The following is a 7,912-nucleotide window of genomic DNA, read 5'->3' as shown; positions in this document are numbered from 1 at the left end:
GCATACCAAAGATGACAATACCTAGATCTATTCATGTTTTATGCCTAGCTAAGGGCGTTAAACAATAACGTTTGTTCGGAGGCAACCCAATTTTATTTTTGTATTTTTTTTCTTCCTGCTTTGCTTTGAATAATTCATCTAGCCTCTGGTTAGATATGGTTTTGTATTTTAATTAGTGTTTGTGCCAAGTAAGACCTTCGGGATAGCTTATGGTGATAGTTGTTTTGATCTTGCTGAGAAACATAAACTTTTGCGCCCAGGAAAATAATTTTCATAATTCAAAGAAGCGTGCTTTTAATCTGATTATTGTTGGGCTGCATTGGTACACAAATTCCCCAGGTTGACCTAATTTTTCAGAATTTTTGGAGTTACAAAAGTATCCGAGAGTTACAGATTGCTATAGATTGTTCTGTTTTTAACAGATTCTGTTTTCTATGCGTGTTGCTTATTTTGATGAATCTATGGGTAGTATTGGGGGGTATGACCCATGAAAAAGTTGGAATACAGTGGATATTACAATAATATAAATCTCTACTTCTAATGGAGCAGTTGGTAGTCCGGTACTGTCTTTTTTCAACCGGTTTTTTTGTACCACCCCCACCACCACTCCTCCACTCTGGTTTTTTATCATCACACACAGAATGCCAGGACCGGTGTACAAAAAACCAAGGAAATCCACGCACATGCTCGCCCCATCAATCCCTCGCTACCCCTAGCGAGTCTCCATGTCTCCAGCCGCCGCCGCACCCCAATCCCCGATCGTCGTGTCTCCTGGCGATGACCCCCTCCTCACTCCCTCTTTGTTCTCATCCTCAAGGCGTCATCGTCGGCTCCCCTCCTCCGTGATTCGGCCATGGCTGCCACTGACGCCCTCCTCTCCATCGCCACCGGCCAGCCCTCACCTCCACGTCACCGTCTCTCAACCTCCATCGATCTCCTGGATGGATCTGTCGATGTTACTAGATCGACGGAGGGGGGCCTCCACCATCGCCGTTCTTCTCCCTCCCCAATCTCCCATTGTTGTGCTCCTCGGATCCGGCCATGGCCAGAACCGACACTGCATTCCCGGCCACCACCGACAACACCAGCGAGGTGGCCACGGTGGTCGATACCGGATCCATGGAGGAGCTCACCCCGACCTTCTCCTCGTTTCCCCCCATGGCTGGGTCTCCTGATCCCTGGAAGTGCTTTGTTACGGGCAACTCTATAGGAAGGCACATCATGTGTGGCAAAAATACTTCACGTATTGTTCTAACTGAGTTCCCCATAAAGTGCATTGCAACTGATAGCTTTGTTCCAGGGAGTGTTGATATGCAGACGACCCTGATGACCGCATCCCCGATCTTAGTTGCTCGGGCGTTCAATTTTTGTGGTCGACTCATCCTCGGTCACTCCATCCTAGCCTGGGCAAATCAATTTTTGTGAACACGTCAAAGTTCTGAATCAGGCGATGTTCAACACCCAAAACCCACGCAATTCCTCCTTCCATTACTCTCATTTTGATTTTGACGTGTTCACTGACTTTGACCCTGACATGCAGGAGTCCGCTGCCTCGCCCTCCCCGGGATGGGGAATTTCGACCTCCTTGGCGAGCATGTACACACGTACTGGAGATCTGGAGCAGAAATAAGGTTAGGCTGACGCGACGATGCAGAAGAACAACAGCCACATGCCTCTGCTACCTGACGACTCACATGTATCAATGGAGTGCCTAGCTAGGCATATATTTTGATTCTTCAGGTTCATGTTCACTATATGTTTTTTTGGAATGCAAAACTTGGTGTGATTTCATACGAGTCAAACAATGATTGGATAAGCTGCTGCAAAATTTAATAGAGACTTTGGTAATACAAATCCCCTTCCACTACCTCTGTTCTTAGTCACTTTGCCCATGATATTTAGGTGATGCAAAATGCAGTTGACCCACCATCTATCTGAAAATATTTATATGTTGTTCTTATTTTGGGATGTTCAAATATGTCCTAAAGATGTTTGAAGAAACGGTTAGCCGGTGGTATCTTTGGCCAGATGATTCAACTGTCCTCTATGATCCGAAACTTCTGTACCGCCCATGCCTCCTTATCTGTCTTCTCCGTGCGCAGCAGCTGGAAGAGAACCTGAGGAAGAGACTAATTGAAAGTCTTTTTTCTCCATTTGTACCACCTGGAAGATAATTTGAGGAAGAGACTAAAAGGAACATAAATGAGTTTTTGATTCTGGTCTAAGAAAATTAGTTCTTGTATGTGTCTCGGTGAGAAAGAGTATGTGAACTTTGGTGAATACTTCTACACTGTCAAACTATTTTTTTTAGTTGGACTGTCAAACCACCTAGAAATGCCGACAGAGATGAAAAATATTTAGCAGGTTTCTGACAGTATTGAGCATGACTTTCTTTTGGTACTACTAAGACAAGCTCTAGAAATTGGCATGCTTTTATGAGAAGGTTATGTTTTCTGGTCTACTTCATTTCATTCAAATGCAGGCTACTAAATATTAATTATTTATATTTCATTGGTGCACATGTGCATGCATTTATATTCAGGTACCAAGATGTATTGAAAAGCTTATACAAGAAGGAATTAAGATATGTGTGTTGATGGTGACAAAAATGGATAGCTATCAATATTGGGTACGTATTTTGTTCTCATGGAAAGGATCTTTTTGGTAGAACTGGTTTCTAGAAGTTGTGGCTAGCGGAAATCCCTTTTGGAGCTCGGGCTCCAGTGAGGCCTCCAAATTCAAATTTGAAATTTCTTCGAAATTCATATTCTTACATTTCCAAAAATTCTAGAAAAAAAATACAGATATACATGAAGGCATAACACACGTGTGTAAATTTTTAGTTCAAAATACATTAAAATGAGGGTTGTGCAAAAAAGACAAATCTGGGGTTGTTTAACACATGATACTATTCATCCTCCCTGGCCATGAATTTGTCTTTTTTGTACAGGTCGAAACTCAAGGTATTTCATCATGAATTTTTACACACATGTGGGTTACATCCTTAGATATATGCATATCTTTTTCAGATTTTTTTGAACCATAAAAATTTGAATTTGAATTTTTCAAAAAAATGGCCTCCAAAACGCCTCTCTCTTGTGGCTAGCTATTTATTTTTCAATTCATCTGCTTATTCAGCTTAGATAATGAATTACGCCGATAATGATCACCCTGGAAGCACCTCACAACATTGCCATGAGAAAAATGAGGCAAAGAATCTGTTTCCGAGGTGAACAAATGATAAAATGCCTTTAATATGAAGCGTGGCCTATGTAATTGTTGCTTTTGGATTACTATATTTACAACGATCACTCATAAATCTTACAAACATGCATCCAAATTTTGAATTATATTCTATGTAAACCTGCATAATTACTTCCTCTTTATTGGCTGATCTCTGCATGAGAGATAGATAGATAGATATTAATGAACTAGCGTAGGGCATAAAAAATAAATCTAAGCATCAAGTTTTGCAAGATGTTTGTTGTTCATAAGGAAAAGAAGAATAGACCTCATGTTGTACATGAACAAACATAGATGCTTATTTCTTTTAGCTTTACCTGAGAAAAAGTTTATTGTTCTTGACCACCATAAAAATGGTAACCGATCTTTGTCTGAATGGCTGCCTATATTTTGACAAATGTTTGCAAACCATGTGGATGGAATTTGTTTCGGCATAGGACATACTACCATGGTGGGTCAGTTTGTATTCTGAGTGATCTGTTGTATGTCCTATGAGGTGACTATGTTTGAAAGTTGGATCTTTCTCTAAATGCTCTGTTGTAAGTATTCTGATTGTGCATTGGGTACATTGTCCAAAATTTCTAGTGCAACCTGGTCTAAATAGAAGTTCAATGGAATGTGTATTTTGTCAGAGGTTTCCAATACATGATTACTGCAAGCTTAAATCTCGGGGTTTCAAAGGCACCTCAAAGAATCACTAAAATGACAGAGTAGGTTGAACTAAATAATTGGGAGAAAGAAAGGCTTGTTGAGGATAAAGGAGTTAAAGACTTATTTGTCACACAAAGTTGGGAAGTGAGAAAATATATGTGCCCCAACTATTGCACACGAGCATTGTCTGGGAAGGAGGGGTGTGTCTTTGTTAGTGGTATGGTCGGGGGCAACGGTGGATCGTCCGAGAAGGCGGCTTGAGCAGGACGACACAAGACATTGGAACCGGATGCAACCAGTGCCAAAAGGTGGGTCATGGGGCTGGAAGGAGGAAGAAGACGATAACGAGCACCGAATTTTAGAAGAGGGGGATGGAATAGAGGATGGTAAAGGGCATCTATAGACCCATGGAGAAGTCGGCTCTAGCAAGGTGACACGTCACATCGACACTGGTCGCGACCAGTGCCGGAGGGTGGATCAGGCTGCAACGATGGATCGAGGGAGAAGGCGGCTCGGGAAGGGTGGCACTCAACATCGACCGTGGCCGGTGTCAGAGGATGGGCCGTGGGGACGAAAGGGGGAATATCATAGTTGCTCTCATAGTATCCGCTAAATAAATTGATAAAAGGTGATATATATCGAAGGACTTCACTCGTGTCACTTAGTCATTAATTGGATTCATTTTTCTGTATTTTGCCCATACTAACTAGAGTAATTTGTCTACTTACTACAGTTTGCAGATTCTTCCACAACTTTATTTCATGTTTCAAGCCCTCTATACCTAATTCTCTAATCATACTTGACCGACATTCCTGACATGGCAATGGTTTTAGGGTTTTATTTCAGCTGATATGGATGGACTACTTGAGATTTGTTTTTGGAAAATATGGGAACTACATTTTCCTACAAGGTAAATAAGATACAATTGTATCATTTTGAAAATTTTCCTTTCATGTTTATTACAGAAATAATACACACATGTTTTCTTCTTCTAAAAAAGGGTCATGTCCAGCAAAAGAGCATAATCCTCCTGTAAATATTGAGGTTCATCTTTCTGAATTTATTTCTCAATACAAACTCAGAGCCTGGCATACAAACCAAAAGCATGCTTATATCAAGATATAGTGCATTCCCAACCTGAAGTGATGTTTTCCAGTTTGATTGGTTTTATTTCTAGCCAAATTACAAATGGACTAGATCTCTCTCAAAGCTGCAATCAGGAGTTCTTCCTGATGGTTAGATTGAATTTTATTTAGGCTATGAGGTCTGATTGTGCTTGCAGATTGGAATTGCTGGAAACCTTAGCTTTCTTGATCTAGCTAACAAAGCAAGCAGTTTATTTAACAACAAGACAATAGCATATCTATACGCACCTTGGGCTCTACATTTTCTATCAGCAAGACAATAGCGTATCTATATGCACCCTGAGTGTTACATTTTCTAGCAGCACATGTACTACTATTACCACTGGAATGACATAAAGTCAGCGAGTTCAAAATTTTCATGTTTAGTTTCGACTGATGTTGGGGTTCTTAATTGAGTATTGGTCCAGTGGAGATCCTTGAGATCCACTCATATTGGCCTGAATAAGGTTGAAATTTGAATCATAAATAAGCTAGGATAATATCATAATCTACATGCCAAACTTTTTTGTGAGGGATTAGTCTTCCAGGTTGTAGGTGGTGATAATTCTTATTTTGTTCTTCGAAAAACATATGGGAAAGGCTAACCATTATTTTAGTTTTCATTATGAGCTAATATGGACGATGTACATAGGTGGACCATAGTTCAAAAGATATCTATTGATGAAGGTTGGTTTGATTCCACTACTCAAGTTCACACATGTACATTGTTCTACATTTTTTGCAGTTTTCAGTGCATGCTTGGAGAAGTGGATAAAATTTTAGAGGAAATAGGTAAAATGAGCAAGAGGCATGAGCAGAAAGGAGAACGCCTCAGGGACGACGCCGCATGTATTGCCTCTGGAGGAGTTGCAGTGGCCGGCCATCGTGTTGGGGAAGCAGAGAGGATTTCGAAACGCTTACAAGGCCTAGAGGAGGATGGTCGTGAGCAGTTTTGTGGGGCACTTGTCAACGTAAGAGTGTAATTGCTCAAGGTACCTAGACCCTTTGCTTTGACCCAACGTTTCTCTAGCTAGATATGCACAGTCAAGACTGCTCCGTGAATCCGGGCGAGTGCTCTTGCCATCCACCCCAAAGAAATAAGATAGCATCCATGTTGTCATTGCTTGTTGTTAGTTTCAATTCCAATTTACTTTATGTGATGTTCCTTCATGCATGAATTGATTCCAGCGAGGACGGGATTGACTTGTTGTTTCGTTCAGTTTGCTAGGGTTACTCTATACAAATTCTTAACATTGTTTCATCATAATTGCATCTATAGCAAATACCTATATCAAAATGATAAATGGCTCCAAGATTATGGTTGTACTATGCCAAATTACCAATTGCTATTACTAGGAGTAAATACTCATGGATCTCTAAAAAACTAATAATGTACTCCCTCTATAAACAAATATAAGCCTGTTCACGAAGGGAGTATCATGCAAACATTTGAGACACCCTAGCGAAGATGCATGGCGACAAAAGTGGCACTCTGAGCACATGGTCGCCACGAGAGCCTCACTGGATTAAAGGGAAAATCTGTTGGAGTTGAAGCATATCATGTAGTAGAGATGGGATAGGTCAGGGTCATAGCAGCGGGTGCAAGCGTAGAGGAGTATGGTGTTTACGTGCTAATTACTTCTACATTGATATTATTGTTTGATGACTTTGAAGGGAGAAGGAAATGGCAAAGAATCCATCAAAATTTATGGTGTGGATGTCGAAGGTTGGGGGATTTTCAGAAGGATGCGCCATTGATGGTAGTTGCGAGCTTGGCAGGAAGCTTGAATCGGGGAGGTAGAGATATTGGATGAAGAGGAGGAGCAGGAAGACAAAGAATAAGAGTGCTTTAAGGGTAGCCCGTAGCAACACGTGGGCATTTTACTAGTAAAGAATGAGTTCACAATAGTACCAAGAGTGGTGATTTATTTTCTTATACTAACAGAGCTTATGAGATTTTTCTGTTGAGTTTTGTGTTGTGAAGTTTTCAAGTTTTTGGTAAGGATTTGATGGGTTATGGAATAAGGAGTGGCAAGAGCCTAATCTTGGGGATGCCCAAGGCATCCCAAGGTATTATTCAAGGACAACCAAGAGCCTAAGCTTAGGGATGCTTCGGAAGGCATCCCCTCTTTCGTCTTCGTCTATCGGTAACTTTACTTGAGGCTATATTTTTATTCACCACATGATATGTGTTTTTTTTGGAGCGTTTTGTATAATTTGAGTCTTTGCTTTTTAGTTTGCCACAATTATCCTTGCTGTACACACCTTTTGAGAGGAACACGTATGAATCGTGATTTATTAGAATACTCTTTGTGCTTCACTTATATCTTTTGAGCTAGGCAATTTTGCTCCAATGCTTCACTTATATCTTTTTAGAGCACTCATGCTTAACTTATATTATTTTGAGAGTCTTTAAATAACACGGTAATTTTCTTTGGTTGTAAAATTAGTCCTAATATGATAGGCATCCAAGAGGGATAGAATAAAAACTTTCATATAAAGTGCATTGAATACTATGAGAAGTTTGATTCCTTATGATTGTTTTGAGATATAAAGATGGTGACATTAGAGTCATGCTAGTGAGTAATTGTGAATTTGAGAAATACTTGTGTTAAATTTTGTAATTCCTATATCATGCACATGTGGTGAACCTTTATGTGATGAAGTCGGAGCATGATTTATTTATTAATTGTCTTCCTTATGAGTGGCGGTTGGGGACGAGTGATGGTCTTTCCCTACCAATCTATCCCCCCTAGGAGCATGCATGTAGTACTTTGTTTCGATAACTAATAGATTTTTGCAATAAGTATATGAGTTTTTTAAGACTAATGTTGAGTCCATGGATTATAAGCACTCTCACCCTTCCACCATTGCTAGCCTCTCTAGTGCCACGC

At 40.4% G+C, this 7,912-nt stretch overlaps 1 long non-coding RNA gene across 4 annotated transcripts; it reads left to right on the top strand.

The window, feature by feature from the left end:
* The first annotated feature begins 674 nt into the window (after positions 1–674).
* LOC123126007 (uncharacterized) lies at positions 675–7,103 on the top strand. 4 transcript variants are annotated; one of them, XR_006461534.1, is made up of 4 exons: positions 675–2,629; positions 4,728–4,804; positions 5,764–6,010; positions 6,693–7,103. It is a non-coding gene; the product is annotated as an uncharacterized lncRNA (long non-coding RNA). The 4 variants fall into 4 exon arrangements; XR_006461535.1 differs by lacking the exon at positions 6,693–7,103 and having other exon boundaries at positions 675–1,223; positions 1,301–2,629; positions 5,764–6,237; XR_006461532.1 differs by lacking the exon at positions 6,693–7,103 and having other exon boundaries at positions 675–1,740; positions 2,543–2,629; positions 5,764–6,237.
* The last annotated feature ends 809 nt before the right edge of the window (positions 7,104–7,912 follow it).

Source organism: Triticum aestivum, chromosome 1B (assembly GCF_018294505.1).
Source record: "Triticum aestivum cultivar Chinese Spring chromosome 1B, IWGSC CS RefSeq v2.1, whole genome shotgun sequence".
NCBI classification, from domain to species: Eukaryota; Viridiplantae; Streptophyta; class Magnoliopsida; order Poales; family Poaceae; genus Triticum; species Triticum aestivum.
Note: the sequence above shows the minus strand (reverse complement) of the source record. Positions and strands in the feature narration are given on the sequence as shown.